Source organism: Camelus dromedarius, chromosome 34 (genome assembly GCF_036321535.1).
Source record: "Camelus dromedarius isolate mCamDro1 chromosome 34, mCamDro1.pat, whole genome shotgun sequence".
In the NCBI taxonomy this organism is placed as follows: domain Eukaryota; kingdom Metazoa; phylum Chordata; class Mammalia; order Artiodactyla; family Camelidae; genus Camelus; species Camelus dromedarius.
Window position 1 is genome coordinate 1,042,918 of NC_087469.1, and position 18,943 is coordinate 1,061,860.

Here is an 18,943-nt window from a genome sequence, read left to right on the forward strand (position 1 = left end):
GAACCCACAAAATTATCTCAAAACAATTCTAATTATTGACATCTCCATATCCCATTTTACAGATGTAGCAACCAAGATGAAAGGACAAACTGTATATGCAATTTAAGCAGGAAATAGTTTTTAAGAGTGGTTTACATTCATGTCGGTGTTCTTACATGAATAAAAGGGCAGTTTTGTAAGTTAAAACATACCTATCTATAGCTACCTTTTAATGAGGTATTAAGTACTACACTTAACATACTTTATTATTTAACCCTAGCAAAAATGACCCTAGCAGTAAGTTTTATGCCCTTAGTTTTAGAAACGTAGAATCTGAGGCTTAGGGGGAGGAAATTAATTTTCCCTAGATCCCATAATTAGTAATAGAGGCAGGACTCCAACCCAAAGGCCCTCCTCTTTTTCAACTGCAATCATTATGCTCAGGGACACTATTGCAGAGAAACTGTTTTTGATGTTTTCAAGTCCATCCAAGAGTTATAAGACAAATATAGACAAGATAAACATGAAAACGTTTTATTTAAATAGTTGCATCTTCGAAGCAAGAGCTTGCAAAAATAATTTACACAGTGTAACTTTCAAAACTTCACTAAAGATAGTGTGTCCACACAATGTTCATAGCAGCACTATACACAATAGCAAAGACATGGAAGCAACCTGAATGTTCAGTGACAGATGACTGGATAAAGAAATTGTGGTATATTTATGAATGGAATACTACTCAGCCATAAAAAAGAATAAAATAATGCCATTTGCAGCAACATCTGAAAAACAGAACAGAACAGACTCACAGACATAGTAAATAATCTTATGGTTACCAGGGGAAAGGGGTGGGAAGGGATAAATTTAGGAGCTTGAGATTTGCAAATCTTATCCACTATATATAAATATAGATTAAAGAAAATTTTCTTCTGTATAACACAGGGAACTATATTCAATATTTTTTAATAACTTCTGATGAAAAAGAATATGAAAACAAATATATGCATATGCATAACTGGGACATTGTGATGTACTCCAGAAATTGATACATTATAATGACTATATTTCAATAAACAAACAAATGAGTGTTTATTTGTCCTCTCAATTCAAAAAAAAAAAAAATAGTGTGTCCAGAATCTTAACTGAAAGTTTAGATGTTATATTATTAATTTTAAAAAGACAAACAGCAGTAATTGTCTTGTTTTCTTCTGTTGTTCCACTTTGTGACAGAAATAAGATAGGACATCATCACTTTCTCAATCTATTTGAAATCATGACTTTGGGGATCATGTGGTTAATAGGAAGTTAGCTAGACCTAGAATTTACTTTCCAACATCTCTCAGAAGCCTGTGGACATTCTCACAATGAGGAATTAACAATTAGCATTAATTACGTAACTCTTCGTGAAAATTAAACCTATCATAATGGAAATAGATAGCTTTGAAAAATCATTTGAAACAAGAAACTTAGTGAAGTTGAATTACTGAGGCAATGATATAGGTAGACCATGATCTTAAGTTAAAGATTTTCCATGCCTGTGAAAATACTTGTTGGGGTTTACGAGTCTCTGACAGATTTCTTACGATGTCACCTGCTCTATTACAAATTCCTCCATAGTTTAAATGCTCTTCCAGTCCAACGAATATGAATCTCCTTGTGACAGTGGCTTCATGTTCACTGGTTCTAATCTAACACAAGGAGGCAGGGGTGGAATGAGCCAGTTAGACAAGCCTTGGCTGAGAGTTAGGAAACCAAAGGAGTTAGGGACAAATTGTTAAAGAAAAGGAGATTTAGGTCCTAAAGAAATACGGTAAGCTTGTAGCCATTCTCCTTCAATGGTAGCAGGCACCTTTGTCAGGAGATGGCAGCAGAGGAAGCAGGAACTTATAGAAACAAAAGGGTCCTAGGCAAATATGGACAGAACTTGGAAATTAGGATCTTGCCTCAAAAGCTCCAGAATCACGAACGTCTTCTGGTTCATACGAGGGCCTTTAAGAGGTGCCACGTCACTGAGGTGGCCCCAGGCTTCTCCCAGAGAACAAATAGGAATGTAAGAGCTAAAATCAGTTAGGAGTAGTGAGCAGATGTTACCAAGCCATGGTAACAAAACGTCTCTCAGAAGTCAGCCCAGTTTACACCAGAAAAATCAAGGAGAAGAAACAGACTCCAGTCCTGCTGTAACCATTCAACAAGGGTTAGCTTTCATTGAAAAGGGTTTAGAGGGGGAGGGCACAGCTCAGGGGAAGAGCATGTGCTCAGCACGCACGACGTCCTGGGTTCAATCCTCGGTACCTCTGTCAGAGCATGTGGACAGCTAGATACGAGTAGAGAAAGGGGGACACAGACCACATGGCAGGAACCGGGCAGAAAGGAGGGGCACGGGCCAAATGCAGGAAACCATACACCATGTAAGCACCAGGGGTCCCTGGGCAGAGAAAGAAAAGCAGGAACCTTTGGGCTGATAAGGGGTCACGCTTTTTGGGGTGATGAGTGGCCTAGAGACTGACAAAGAAAGGTGAGAAAAAGCAGGAATTTCTAGTGTCAGAATGTAAGGTTTTACTTATTATGCCCTCATTTCAATAAAATTAGCCTTGCAGATTAGAAGTACCCATCATGCACCGATGCCATGACACTTCTGATTGAGACTAAATAAGGACAAAAATCCCTCCTCCCTTTGGGAAAGTGCAGTTGGGATGATAAGTAGCTAACTTGCCAAAAAACACAGGGCAGCTGCTCACCTGAGCCTGTCAGCTCTCCCCTTTAGAGTGTATAAATAAATTCTATTTATTTATATGTACAAAAAATTCTCACTTTACTTTTTTAACCACTACGTCTTTTCTCTGAATTCATTCTGGGATGGGACAAGAACCTAGAACACTGGTCACATCCACCAGCAACACATCCATTAAATAAATAGATAAATAGATAAATAAATGAATAGGCATAATTATCTTCCCCCAATTTTTTTAAAAAAAAATTTTAAAGGGTTTCAGCAGTAAAGGGAATTGTAGGGAATCCCTTGGTATTCGCCTTCTTTATAGTAGGAGTAATCCAATCATTCCTCTTTATTAAAAAAAAAAAAAAGAAAAAGAAGTAACAAACACCAAAGCATAGCAATAAGAAACAAAAAGATGAACAAGGATTTAAGCCATAAGTCACAGAACAGAGCAAAAAGCAAGTCTGACCGGGAACCAAAGATGTTGACACAGTGGTTAGTGACAGATCTAAGCTGGGTCCCTGGTTCTGCCATTTATTAAAGTAGTGGTGGGGGGCATACAGGCAGACTTCCTGGGAGGACTGTGGTCAAGGCTAGGAGGTATTTTGGCAATGGAGAATGGTTGTGTATTCAGGGGTAGTTCAGTGCCTCGGTCTGTACCAAAGGTGTCTACGAGGGCAGCTAAAATAGACCACAAATCAGAATAGATCTCTAATGGTCTCCTTCCCTTTCATTAGCTGTTGAAGTAAATACAGTGATGTAGGAATAAAACCAGGGTGTCCATCAGTCAGGGAAAAGAAGGCCAGTGAATGATCTTCCCAGTATCTTGCAGAGATGGGAGAGGAGGGGTACCAGATCTAATCACTGAAAGGAGAGATATTACAGTAAAGAGTTCACTTCTAGTACAACACATGCATTCTTGGATTGTGCCGTTTTATAAAGCATGCCTTGGTCTCAAGATGACCTGGAACTATCTTTCGTTCTTCTAGACAAGTCTATAGCAGAGATGGTGGTTGAAGCTGTGAGTACCAAAGGATACTGAAAGTGGAGAAATGTGTCAGATTACTAACTGACGATGAGCTGAGAACTTTTGCTTTGTGTTCTAAGTAAAAACCTTTAGATTTGAGCAATCATTTGCATTTCCTAAGGGGAAAATATGCTTCAGGGGTACTGTCCCCCCTAACCATACTTTTCCATTAAAGCAGGGTTAAAACCACATATACTGGGTTGTCTGTCTTGTCCAGAGCCCAGGATTAAGCAAGAATTGGTCACCTATCCTTCTTGTAAGTTACAGGACTTGGTACTCAACATCAGATACACAGCACAGCCTTGGCCAGCTCCTGCTAGATCCCAAACAGTCCTCCCAGGTCTCTCTTCTTTCACATTAGGATCCAAGCTCATATTCTCCTGGTTAGTCAGGTTTGGAACAAGTGCTTGCCAGAGATGGCCCCAAGGTTAAGGATGCCAAACAAGGTAAAAACCAGAATACTCAATAATCAGAGAACCCTGGGTATATATCTTATATAAATGGGGCAACGGAGCCTCACAAGGAAGTCTGATATCTAGAAATTCCTGAAGAATTGAGTTTCAGATTTTGGTCACCATGATCAAGGCCCTCAGGCCATAAAAAAAAACATGGCGAGAACACCCCTTGCTCCCAAAGTACTGGGGGTGACTGTGAATATCATCCATTAGCTGTGGAATGCTGGCCCCCACACTAAAGGCCGTGGGCCACGGAAGAGACGGCATTCAAAGGAAGGCTTAATGTTGAGGTGTGTCAGGTTAGAGTCTGGCTATGCCAAGCCAAACAAGATGGACTTAACATACCACGAGTGCTAGAAGGAAGTGCCTGCAGTGAGGTCCCACGTGGAACTGGAGACTGAGGCTTCACCTAACAGTCTATCACTGAAGATGTAGCCAAGGTTGACAAAACTCCAGGCCTATTAGAACAGGGTATGCAAAGTGCAACCCCCGTCGCTCCAATCCAATCAAGGCAGGTGCCACAACCAAGCCTGGGCTGGGAAGCCAGGATTCCGAGTCACGTGCAGGAGCTGAAGGAGGACAACATAAAGCAGCCGAGACAAGAGGGAGCGCGAGGCCTTCGGCACGGAGCGGAGCCACCCCAGCCTTGGTGAACACTGCGTGCGTGGCTGGAGAGTTCTCAGGCTCCCCCAGCTGACGTAGGTCTGCTGTAAACAGCTGGGGCTTGAGCCCTTGCTGTGATGTGCTTCAGTTTCTGTTGGAGAAAAACTTCTAGCCTAGGGTTTAAAAACTGTTCAACTGCTTCTTTCTCACGCCATCGCTGTTTGCCTCTCCCCATGTGTGTCAGGGCCTGTTCACAAATGCCATCCTCGGCGCTGTCACTCACCCAGCAAGTTGCTTATCCCTGGAGGCAAATGAGCTTCAGCCTGATTGTCATGTGGTCAGTAAAAGAGTCCATGGCTAGATTCTAGGCCCTAGAAAGGTAGAAGAAGGTAAAGCAGCACCAAAGAACTAGACAGGATTTCTGTAACTCCTCCTCACATGTCAAACTGAGACAGGAGGGAAAGGGGCAGGGCACAGCCACTCAGGGGATGACAGCAATTTAACACCCAAATGGTGCAGGATTCACCAAAATGGTGGAAGATTCACCTCCCAGTTGGCCTTGAGGATTAAGAGGTTTGACTTCTAGTAGAACTTGAGCTTCATTATGCTCATTGTAACAAATAACCTGCCCGCAGGCACCATGACAGTCCCAAGGCTAATCGCAAAAGGCCAAAGAATGGGCAGTGGCCCAATTCCTGGGAATCTCAGCCCCTTCCCCAGAGCAGTTGGAATGGTCCCACCTACAGGTCTGTGAAGCTACTGAGCCCATAAAAATTGACAACACCATGCCTAGTGGCCTTTTTCGTTCCCTCCCCTTGGGAGACGGCCTGCACTCTGTCTATGGCGTGTGTGCCTACTTTTACTTTAACCTGAGCACCCAATTCCCACACCTCTTTCCTTGCCTTTCTCTTGCCTTACACTCTATGGTATGTATCTCTCTAAAGACATCTTCCTTTATTCAGTGGTGGCTCGCTCTTGAATTCTTTCCTGCTTGAAGCCAAGGACCCACGCTAGGCAGGGCATGTCCCAGGGGCTCCACCGAGACCTGGGACACAGCCCTCCTCACGCCCCACATCCATTTTTCCTGCATCGAACCTGTCTGTAGGTTGGGCCTCACTGTGATGAGATGCTGGGGCTTCAAGAGCTGGTCCTCCTCCATGAGGAAGATGTCAGACTTCAGAGTAGAATTCTCCTCCAGTAAGTGCTGGGCCAGATGCCACAGAGTGTATTGTTACCAGGGTGAAGCCAGGGCCTGGGAGTACACAGGTGAAGTGCTAGTCTTCTTCTTTGCAAGTTTGGTTGTCAAAAACAGCTCTCCAACCCCTTCGTGAACAGGAGGCCTGAAAGATACATATGTACTCAGGTAAGAACACAAAACATATTTAGTCAGTCCAGCAGCAGCTAAGAACAGGAGAAGCCACCAACAAGAAGAGTCGGGACCTCTCTGGCCATTGTTGGCAAGGTCTGCTTAAACCCAAGGCAAAGGTGCAGCCCCACACATAGAAACTAGACATCAATCTGAGACAGGAGGGGAGGGGGCAGGGCACTACCACTGAGGGAAGGACACAGCAACCGAGGACAGGACAAACTGGTGAGACCCAAGATGGTGGAAGGTTCGACTTCCAGTAGACCTGAGCCTCATGGCACAGCATGACAGTGCCTAGGCTGACCATGAAAGGTCAGAAGTGGGCAGGGCCCAATTCCTGGAAATCCCTGCCCCTCCCCCAAAGTAGCTGGAATAATCTTCCTTCTTATTAGCACAGAAAATTACTGAGCCCATAAAAACTAACAACTGTGCACCTCGTGGTCGCGCTCTCTCTCTTGCCTTTCTGAGACGGCCTGTACTCTGTCTATGGAGGGTGTGTCTACTTCTGCTGTAAACTAAACACTCCCACACCTCTCGGTCTTGCTCCTTCTTGCCTTTTGAGACGGCCCCCATTCTGCCCATGGAGAGTGTATCTCCTAGGCTGCTCTCCCGCACTCTGTCTATGGAGTGTGTATCTCCCTGAGTAAACTTACTTCCACTTTACTCTTGAGGTCTTTCCTGCATGAGGCAAGAACCTGTTCTCCGGCAACAAATCCCCCAGGGTTGCTCAGGAACAGTACATCCAGACAGCAGGACAGACTTGTAAGTGACATACAAGAGACAAGACAGCAGAGTCATCACAGAACAATGAAAAAAAAAGAGAAAGAGAGATCCAACAGCAGGCAATTCTTGGAATTCCCAGCAAACATCTTCACCAGGAAGTCCACCAGGAGGTAAACGGCTTCAGTCACCAGTGTTTTTGCAGGCAAAGTGCACTCTTTAGAAGAGCTCCCAAAAGCAAAGCAGGGTCTCACTTGTCAGGGAAAGCAGGTTCCCATGCCAGAGGCTCAGAATCCGTGGGCAGGGGACGCTTGTGAAGAGCTCACAGACTAAACCTGAAACTGAGCAGCAGGGAAGGGTCCTACTGGGGCTTTAAATCCCTCCCGGGGACAGCAGTTGGGGCATGCTGGGGTCTATATGGGAGAGATTAAGGGACTCCAGGTGTGCGGTGTGCTTAAAAGGCTTCCGCTGTGAGAACAAACCAAGCCCTCAGGGAACACAGATGGTGGAGTCTGACTTATAACTCCTACAGCGGTCAGGTAGGTCCCACCTCCTGATTTCTTTCAACTATTCACATTTTGCATTAATTCAGTGTTTCCTGATTAAGTTATAAACTCTGAAGCCTACAGCTTATAGTTTTGTATCTTACACTGCAGTCTCCAGCATCAAGTACTGCATATAAATAGTGATAATATGTACTTGCTGATCCATTCTAGTTGCTTTCCCCCCCACTGCCTGTTTATACCTGAGGGTTCCCAAGACCACTAAGAATGTCTGTGGGGGGATGTCTGTAGACTTACAGCCTCGGCAATAAAGAAGGCAAAGTGATAAGGGAGGAAGAAACAGAAAAGGCAAAAAGAAATAAGGAGAGCGAGAAGAGTGAAAGAGGGAAAAGGTGTGTGTGGCCTCTTTGCAACTGAGCAGGACCCGATGGGGCCTCCCCAGGACAGACCCCCGCCCTCCATGTCCTCTGCCTGCCTGTCATTTGTATCAAAGCAGTAGTGTCCCAGGCCTCCCCTGAGTCGTAAAAGCCTGGCTCAACAATTAATGATTGTGGGTGTGAACACGTAGTGACAAAAGTAACAGTCGTGCCAGGAGAATTGGTAACAATTTAAATAGTAAATCAGCCATATGGCAGTCACAGAATCTTTAGTTCTTCCCTGAAGTACCTAGATAACAGTACTGAATGCACATTTCCTGAGTTATTTTACGGATGCCAAAACCCCCACCAAATGGAAGAAATTAGTTACTTGATGACCAGGAGCAAGTAACGTAGCCCCCAGACCTACTGGAGCCTGAAGATTGAATAATGTTAACCCCTGTGACACCACCTTATTACCTCACCATCGCCCAATCAGAACTGTGCACGAGCTGGTCACATACCTGTAACTCCCCTCTCTTACCTTACCTTCAAAAATACTTTCCTGAAACCCATCGGGGAGTTTGAGTGTTTTGAGCATTAGCTGCCCTGGACTCTTTATCTGGCTCCTTACAATAAATGCTACACTTTCTTTCACCACAATCCAGTGTCAGCAGATTGGCGGACTGAAGTTTGGCTGTCTCAGTGGACGTGACTTAAGTTTGGTTTGGTAACATCTTGATATACGGCGATAACCACTCTTTCTTGCCCCCTCTCTAGAATACACCCCAAATTGCCACTATGTGTGGTGCTGCTTTTCACGGCAAATTTAGTAAAAAAACAAACAAAAAAAAAACCAAAAAACAAACCAGAATAAAACTTGCACTCTTTATTCCTTCTCACCAATTAGCAGAGTCACCTAGAATGACTTTGAGAGACAGTATCACATCGTGGTTCAGACGCAGGCTCCACAGTCAGACTGCCTGGAATCTTGCTAGCTTTGTGACCTTGACCTCTCTCTGCTTCAGGTTTCTCATCTTTAATGTGGGCATAGGAAGAGACCTCACCTTTATAGTTGTCATGATGATGAAATGAGATAATACAAGTGAAGTGTTCTGATTAACTCCTGGCACAAATAAGGCCATTTAAATGTTGGCTGTTATCCTAAAAAAAAAAAAAAGCTTTGCTTTAAGGCTTTGGCCCTATCTCTGCCTGCTACACCTGTTCCTTTGTTAATGAATTGGCCCAGTCTCTTGCGGCCTTACCATGCCTACCACAGCCTAATAAATGTTAATGGTAAACAATGGCAAACACTGCTTCTCTCTGTGGAGTGGCTATTAAATGCTCTTGCTGTTGTGCTAATGATGCAGGAAAAACAGATGTGGGGCATGAGGAGGACCATGTCCCAGGCTTCAGTTGAGCCCCAGGGATGTGCCCTGCCAAGTGTGGGTCCTTGGCTTCGCGCAGGAAAGAATTCAAGAACGAGCCACAGTTGAGTGAAGGTAGATTTATTCAGAGATACATCAAAAGGCAAGAGAAAGGCCACAAGGTGAGGGGGTTGGGTGCTCAAATTAGACTAAAAATAGGTACACACTCCATAGACAGAGTGCGGCCCGTCTCTGAAGAGGGTGAGAGAGGGGGGCCATGAGGGGCAGGGTTGCTCGTTTTTATGGGCTTTGGTGGCTTCACATGCTAATAAGTGGAAGGACCAGTCTAACTAGCCTGGGGAAGGGGCTGGGATTCCCAGGAAGTTGGCCATTTCCCACTCTTTGACCTTTCGTGGCTAGCCTCGGGACTGCCATGGTGCCTGTGGGCCTGTTATCCCATGATGCCAGTGTGTTACAGTGGGGGTGTAATGAAGCTCAAGGTCTACTAGAAGTCAAACCTCCCACCATGTTGAGCCTCGAGGCCTCCTGGGGGTCGAATCTTTCGCCATGCTGGTGTTAATGGCTGTGCCCTGCCCCCTCCCTGTCTCACTAGTAAAGCACTAGTTTCATTCAGGCGAAGAAAGGAGATAACCACATCTTAGTCTGTCCACAATAGGCCTGCTTAGGGTGTTTAGCCTCGCGCAACACACAAATTTTATTATTTTATTGCAAGAATATTATAAAATATGTAACAAATGAGCTTCAGTAGTGCTTTTACAGAACTTGGCTTGTCTCCTAAGTGTATGGCTCTTAATCAGCTGTGCGCATTAGAACCACCTGGGAATTTTTAAAAAACATACACGGATGGGCTGCATCCCCAAGGACTCTGATTCACTAGGCCTAGGTGGTGTTCTGGAATTTTTATTTGGAATCACTTACCTGAGTGGTTCTGATGCAAAAATACTGTGAGTATTCCTGGTCCTTTTCCTCCCATTCAGCAAAACCCAGTTTCAACTACTAGAATGAAAAAATCCACCACAATTTCGATGGCCTCTCCATGTAACCAGGTGCACTGGAAATTTCTTAGCAAAGAAATCTCCAGTTACAGAGGCAAATGTCTATCACTCATGTTTATAACCATGACGTTATGAATTATGTCCCATTAGGACTGACTACCAGTAGATCTTCTACTGGGATTCTCTGCCATTTTAATGAGAAAAACAACAACAAAAAAAAAAAAACAAGGAGAGACTTTGTGGATGATTTTGTGGCTTACATCCTTCACCTGAAGCTGACTCGACATTGGGATGTTGAAAAGGTGATGGCATTGATATTGTGATTTTTATTTTCCTCTTGGTTGCTCCCCCCTTACTTTCTTACTTCAGGATACTTGTCTGCTTTCATATATGAGCATCCCAGCGTCACTCAGAGCTTTGCTCTAGAGACAAGAGCAGAAAAGGTGAAACCGAGTCCCCTAAACCTGACTTCCTCTGCCAAGTCTACGATCAACCTCTCTGCCCAAAACATCATCCCTTTCTTGTCCAACACGTTCCCCTGAAGGCTGAGGAGTATCAAAGAAAAAGGAGGAAGCAGAGAAGCCACCCGGGTTCTGAGCTTGGAGCAAGACAGGTGTGGTTGAGGGATATGGGTCTCAGCTCTGCCCCCAGCTAAGTGCTGGCACAGGCCAGTTCCACAACCGCTCTGAGCCTCAGGTTCCTCCGCTACAAAACAGACATGAACCTGATGTCCCAGGATAGCTAATAAGCTCAAAGGAGAGAACGGGTATGCGAGGGCTACCCGCAGGCAGCCCTGATGGCAGTGATGAGCATGGAGCTTTGGAAAAAATTAAATTAAATTTAAAAACTTAATTTAAGTAAAAAAAGAAATGAAAAAGGAGGCTTGAAACTGACCTGGACTTTGTGGGGCCCACCTGGATGCACAAGCCTTTCCAGGTCCCCCATTTCTTATTTGTAGGAAAAAGGTTTCAGCCTCCTAGACCTGCTGTGAGTTCTAAAAGTTCAAACAATTACTAATTAGGGGAGTGAGAAAATGCACCAACAAAGGAAGGGCAGTCAAGAAACAATCGTGGAGCCGTGGGACAGGGTCCTGGTTGCTCTCAAGGGATACACGTAACAGTCTGATGCGTATCTCTGAGTTCTTCTGTAGGAACAAAGGCCCCCACCAGGTGGAGGATGAAACTTCAGGTTGGGCACAAGCACGTGGACCCCAGACTTTTGGAACCAGAGGCTGATGATCGAGATTCCTGGAACACCATCTTGTTACCTCACCACCAACCAACCAGGGGAAGGTCACACACCCTGCAGACTTCTCCCCAAATTTTGCCTTTAAAAACTCTTCCCCCTAAACCATGGAGAGTTCAGGTCTTTAGAGCATGAGCCGCCCCATTCTCCTTGATTGGCTCTGCAATAAACCTTTCTCTGCTCCAAATTCCGACGTTTGTTTGGCCTCACTGTGTTGGGACCCTCCTTGGGTCCAACAACACAGGAAACTGGAAAAATATAACTGAATTCTATTCTGTGTAACTAACGTGTGCTTTTTACTCGTGTAAAAGAATAGATGCTACAAATCTTAAAAGATACACTGGTTCGCTGCTTCTGTCTCCAGACCTCAAAAGTTCTCCCAGTCATCACTGGCAGCTTCTCTGCCTTTACAATTTTTTCATAATCCTGCTACGTGTAACAGGTCCTTCCATACTGATTCTAAGGAGATACTGGCTGAAGTGATCTAGCCAAAAATAAGACAGATGTTTTAGCGAGCGCTTTCTCTCCTCACATGTTCAAATGTCATTTCTCATTTTCTTTTTTTCTAATTTTTTTTGTTTGTTTAGGGGGGGAGTAATTAGGTTTATTTATTTATTTTTTTAATGGAGGTACTGGAGATTGAACCCAGGACCTTGTGCATGCTAAGCATGCACTCTACCACTGAGCTATAACCTCCCCCCTCATTTTCTTTATTCCCAAGTCCACAGAAATCAATTAAGTGAGAGACTTGTGAGAGCCCCATGTCATCTTGAGTTAATATGTGAAATACTTATGACAGTGCCTGGTACATAGTGAAAACAATGTGGAGATGTTAGTTATTTTTAACCATTATTTTATAATGATCTTGGGGCATTATTATCATCAACATCAGCAGCAGCAGCAGCAGCAGCAGCAGCAGCAGCAGCAGCATCATCATCATCATCATCATCATCATCATCATCATCATCATCATCATCCTTGGGCTATAACTGATTTTTTAGTACCCGAATGTGTGGAATCTCCCCTAGAAGTGTGTGTTATTTGCAGCAGGCATGCAAGAAATGCTCGCTGAAGTGAAAGAAGTGAATGAATTGTGAACTTATAGACAATGCTCTTGAGTTTCAGAGAGGCGTCACAGAAGAATGCCCTTTCTGCAAAACAGAGGGAAGAACAGGTACTCTAAGCCGGCTGTCCTGTGGAATTTCGAGATCTAAAAAGTCAGACTTTTAAAGGCTTACCACTCCAGGCTGCTCTATATTGTGGCTAACACCTTTATATACAGGGTGACATGATGTGAGAAGCTACAGACTTTTCTTCATTTTTTTTTTTTACATTGAATTATAATCAGTTTACAATGTTGTGTCAATTTCTGGTGTACAGCACAAGTTTTCAGTCATACATGAATGTACATACATTCATTTTCATATTCTTTTTTCACCTTGAGCTACTACAAGATCTTGTATGTATTTCCCTGTAAGCTACAGACTTTTACGCAGTTTGCATGCCTGTACTGCCTGTTAACAGGGTGCCACAGTGACATACCACTGAGCCAAGGGGAGACGTGCTTTTCAGTGGAATATTTTTATTGTTTGTAGGAAATTCCTGAACATACTAAGGAAAGATATATCAGAGACACTCTTTCCAATGGGCTCCCATAAAAAGATCTGTCCCTATCTCTAGTTTACCACTTACTTGTTTGCATTAAATTCACCTGTTTCCATGACTTTTTCTGCTTCTAGGCTGAGAGATTTTTGAGGGCAGGAGCCACATTATTTCTCTTCTATCTCATTGTCCATCAGGGTTTAGCACATAGCACTTGATAAATGTGGAACGAAAAATAGGATATCATTCCAATCTTCATTTTTTTTCAGTTTCTGTATATGAAATTAGTAGAATAAATGTCTCTGTGTATATGGCAACATTTTCTGAATCACAAATTAAGCTCACCGTCTAAAATACAATCTGACAGTGAAAGAAAATATGTGAGATCTGGAGAGTCTCAGAAAATTCTGGACAGAGGAATACCTTATCCATCTTAACAAAAACCTAAACCAAATTCTTCTGCACCACGTCAATATCATGAAAAAAAAAAAATCCATGCTTTCTGTATTATATTTTCCCTTCTTTCAACAACAAGTTGGTAGATTCTGAAGAATAAATTTAAAGCACTAACATCTATAACAAACTTGATCTTCAGGGCTGTCTCACTTGACAGTGAATTAATTGTATAGATTTTTGAAGAATCAGAATTATTCAGTTTTGAAATAAAAGAATAAAAACCCTTCTGTTCCACAGACACAAATAAGCCTTTAGGTTTTATGTTGATGGCAAGGTAAATAGTGTGTACAAGATTAAGGCACACGGTACAATACATGTGTGGGATAAATGTGCATCTTTCAGTGGAAAATATTTTGGAGTAAAATAATGAATTCACAATATATGTTGGAAAAAGAAACTTGTAATATTGCTGTGTAATGGCCACTTGTTATAACTACTTATTATAGCTGAATTTCAGTTGTATGCTTTCAAGAGTTTAATATGACCAAACCACCTGTTTTAAATGTAATTTTGCCTGAGATCTCTTTCTCTCTCTCTCTCTTTTTTTTTTAAACTCTGGACTACATGGCCAGCAGGATTCTTCTAAATAAACTAGGTCCTGATTCAAATTTTTCACATTATCCACGTTGGCCATACAGATTGCTCCCAAAAGTCAACAAAATGCTGTTCACTGGCAGGTTTACCACGAAAAAAGAATATAACAGAGGAAAATAGGTCATTATTGTAATGAAAACTGTGTGTGAGATCAAAATTATTTGGGGTAATTAGATATTATTCTTGAAAAAGTACATATTCTAAGATTTTTTCCATATGATTCCTGACCCTCGTGACTTTTTTCCCCCCAAATGGAAAACTATTTTTTCCCTATTAATGAGAACTGTCTCTTTTTCTAAGAATGGAGACTTCTATCCACAATGGATTAGGAAGAAAGGCGTCGCCTTCCTTGCCATGCTGGCCATAGCCTTCCTGACTGCATCCTCCAAGTCAATGCCAGAAGCAACAGGGAGTTGGATGTTACGCATGTTCTGAGACTCCTGGACACTGATTCCTTCAGGCCAGACCACCAGAGCCATGAGTTCTCATTTTCAGCAGTCTTTCATGATGTCATCAGCAGTGATAGCCAATTTCACTGTTCCACCCAAAACATTGTTGAGGATGGTTTCAACCTTAGGATCAACAACAGTTAACATATTTAACACACTTGGACTTCCCTAACACCAATACTGAGATCCAAGAAGTTAGTTGGCTGGGCTTTGACCGCAAAGAGAAATAACATCATATGGAGCTATGTCTAGTTCAGCACCATTCACAAAGCAAGTGGTATTTCCCACTTAGTTTTATGGATCTTAGGTCATATCTAGTGACTTAATTTTCAGTAGATGCATTTTTTAATTTGTGGATGTTAGTACGCTTGATGTTGTCCCAGAGGTCTATTAGACTGTCTTCATCTCTTTCAGTTCAGTTATTGTATTCTTGGTCTCTGTTTGGTTTGTCTTTATGTTTTCCGATTCCTTGTTAAAAACTTGTAACTTCTCACTCTGTTCATCTATTCTTCTTGTGAGTTCTTTTATCATCTTGATGATCATTACCTTGAACTCTTTATCTGGTAGGTTACCTAATCTCCGCTTTACTTAGTTCTTCTTCTGGGGTTTTATCTTGTTCCTTCATTTGGAACACTTTTCTCTGTGGCCTCATTTTGCTTAGTTTGCTGTTTTTGTTTCTATGCATTTGGTAGGTTGGTTACATTTCCCAGCCTTGAAGAAATGGTTCTGGTTCTATCTGAACATGAGCTCTTCAAGATCGTGGATGGTGTTCTATCTATCTTTGTATCCCCAATATCTAAGATAGTGCATTATATATACTAGATGCTGAGTAAATAATTATTAAATGAATTGCCTTTTGGACCAGTTTTTAGGCCACTGGAAAGCCTTCTCTAGATCATGTTTTGAGGACTGCTGCCATAGCAGCATGTCTAAGAGTCTTAGTTTATTTTGTTTAAAGCATCCTTAGCAGAATGAATAATTCTCACATAACCTCAGTCACAACTTTATCAATATTGACATTAATAGTCATATTAGATCCAACTGTCACTTCAGTTTTGTATCCAGGACTCCATAGGCTTGTAAAATCCATTCTACTGGAAAACAGAGTTGTCTTATATTGATTTCTAAATTTTACACAACAATTAAGCAAGATTAGACAAGGCCTAATACTTTTTTTAAGCCCAGAGGTTTCCTTATGAAGTCGATACATACAATACATACATCTTCTACTACCAATTCTTCAAGTCACAACACTTAAGACCAGAGCTAGATTAAATATAAATAAGTGGGCCATGACTCCCACTCCACCCACAAAATAATCCAGGCAGGAAATTCCTACTTGCCCATTGCTCAATCTAACCTTGCTAAAGAAACAGACCTCAGGGTAGGAAGTTCTTATTCAAATGAATTCCTTAGGATGATGCTCAATACTAGAGCCACCTGTCTGGAAAAGACCCAAACTCTGTGTCACTTCTAATGGACCGACGTGGAGTATAAACAGATGACAGAGCACAGCCTCTCCCATGTCTTCCCTTCCTCCTCAGCTCCACTGCTGTAATTTGGGCAGACTTCAGAGGCACAACTTCCTCCTTCATGGATTCTCCACTCATTATATCTAAATACTACATTAGGTGATCTCAGTTTCTTCAACTACCCTCTCTGTGGACCTCATGGTTAAATAGGCTTTTTATCCAGAAATCATGCAGCTGGATTCATGGCTAACATTTATGGGCCACTATGGGTCAAACACTATGCTAAGGGCTTTACAAATCATTTACTAATTTAATCCTGCCAGCAACAACAAGTGGTAAATAGTCTTTATTTTATTATTATCGTCCTCACTTTAGAGAGAAAACTGGAAGAGCTTAAGTCCTGGTCCCTTAACTTCCCTTAACTTTCCTGGTGCTTGAACATTATGTAACATTGCTGTGGCAAATGTCACCCAGCAATTTACATCCTTCATTCAAACAATCGATTGCCTTCAAACGACCTGGGCATGGGTCCTTGCCAGTTTGGAAGCCCATGAGGACTTCCTGGATTAATTCAAGTATATATTAGTCTCCAACAAGTCTATTACCTAAAATTCTATAACCCTCTCTGTATATCATCCTACTAGATTGTCTATTAGCTGTATTTTTCCAGTGTTTATTAACTGATGAGAAATGCTTCATTTGTTTGCCTGTGACAAAGCTACGTATCATAGTGGTTTTCCTTGAAGAGTACCTAGCACTCTACCAAAAGATAAAAGATGCCTGATGATGGGGATATTTAGGACAGCTGCTTCAGTTGGCAGAGCATGATGTCTTGCATCTTTGTGTACCTACAGGCGTGGCAGGTGTAACTGCAGCCGTGATGAAGCACAAGAGAAATGGCCAGATATGGGGAAGGACCAAGGAATTTTCTTTAAAACTCTGGGAGCTTTATACTAGTCTATTTTTAGAGATCTTAAAAGGTCATTAGGATAAAGTCAGTCTTCCTAACAAACTCTCAATATATTTATTAGAAGATGAAGGATTAGTTGAGAGAGATGAGAGAAAGATAGAAAAGTCAGTAATAGCCAGAAGAGATGGAATGAAGATGGAAGAGAACAGACTATTGGTATAGACGAGTGTTCAAGAATGAAGACAGTATCTGCTCTGGTGAGGCTGATTAGGAAGAGGAAAGGAGGGTATGGAGGGTATATTTCCAATAATGAGCTAATTCCTAGCGTGATGGTGCTCAGTGGTCTCTTCTCTGGTGCAGTGGGGAGAGCTGGATGTCCATTGTTTAAAACACGGTGGGTTGAGGAGGTGAAAAGGAAAATTTTTAAAGATAGTTGCTGTGGATTGAAAGAAACAATAGTAATACTGATTTATAGATGACAGGTTGTAGTTTGAGCTAAAACAAGATATTATTTGGTGTGAAGATTAAACTCTGGGTTTCCTCCATCTCCTTCCATTCATCATATGGATAGCAGGTACATACCTGGAGGAGTTAGCTGAGGGTATCAGATGAAAGGGATAAAAATCACTGATTCAGCAACAAACTAGCAGGGACTCATGTCCATGTAGTTTGAATTAGGACCCATATTAATGTTTTTATTGATGTTTTTGTGAAAATGAATCAAGACCATATAGATTAATTCAATAAACAACACAAAGACAAAAATACTTGACTTGTGTCCTTGGGGATTATTTTTTAGGTGTTTACTGCCTATCTTCTTCAAACTAGATTCTAAGTTCCATGAGGGCAAGGACCTGGTCTGTCTCATCCACTGTTGTTTGCCCAGACCCAGAACAGTGCCTGCACACAACAGTTGCTTGGTAAACTGTTTCACATTGCTTAAACAGTAGGAGCAGACTGTCCTAAGTGCTGTGAGATCAGTATGCTCTGGTGCTCTGGAAGCTGAGCATTAGCTCTGCCTTGGGGTTTGGGGAGCTTTCAGAAAGAAGGTAGCATTTGAGCTTGAAGAATGAGTAGGACTTTGTGAAGTGGAATGGAAAGAGAAGAGTATTCCAGAAAGGTTGGAACATCATTAAAAAAAAAAGAAGAAGAAGAAAGGCAAACGTTATGAAAAACATGGTCTTTGGGGGCTAATGAAAAGTTTATTTTTTGAACATTGCTACTTTAAAATGTGCACACTATTAGTGGAAAGTAAATTTCCTTCCATATAAGTACACCTTACTTTATGGAATAGTTGTGAAAGAAGGACCACAGGGAAATGCAAGAAACTGAAATTATTTTAATTTGGCTAATGCTTCTAACGACAATAAAAAAATTAGAAAGATTAAGGGGGGAACGTAAGAAATGTTCACCATTTAAAGATTATCACTAACCTGACTTTCATAAAAACAGATCAATGGAGGTGGAAACTGCAAATACTTTTATTTAGCGAACATCTACTATGTAACAGGGGTTCCACATTCATTGCCTCACTTAATCCTCAACAATAGTCAGAAGAGACAGGAATCACCACCCACCATTTTACAGATGAGGTAACAGAGGGGGCAAAATAGCTGGGTAAACTACTGAGATGATAGATGAAACTGAAATCAAGGTGAATCTCAAAGGTCAATGTATTTCTCCTACCCTATGCTGCTACTAACTTAAGAAACTTTTTAATTAGAGAGAAAAACAATCTTCAGTAACATGAAATAGAAAACAAAATAAAGGCACAGATCTGCAGAGTGTGTGTGTGTGTGTGTGTGTGTGTGTGTGTGTGTGTGTGTGTGTGTGTGTCTGTGTTAAGTGGGTTCTCGGCCAGGTCCTATTGTACTGTGGAGCAGTGTTCCCCAAATAGCTCTAAGCCACAGTGTCTATAGTTCATCCATTATAATTAACCCCAAGGTTAAGGTATTGTTTCTGAAGCCTGATTGAAATGCAGATATGTAACCTGGGAGGACTGACTCGATCTCTCAATTACAAACCTAATTAAAGAGCTGGCTCTTTGAGAACTTGACCCGACTGGTCCAGGAGTCGTGAGAGGCGGGGACTGCCCGGGCATCCCGGC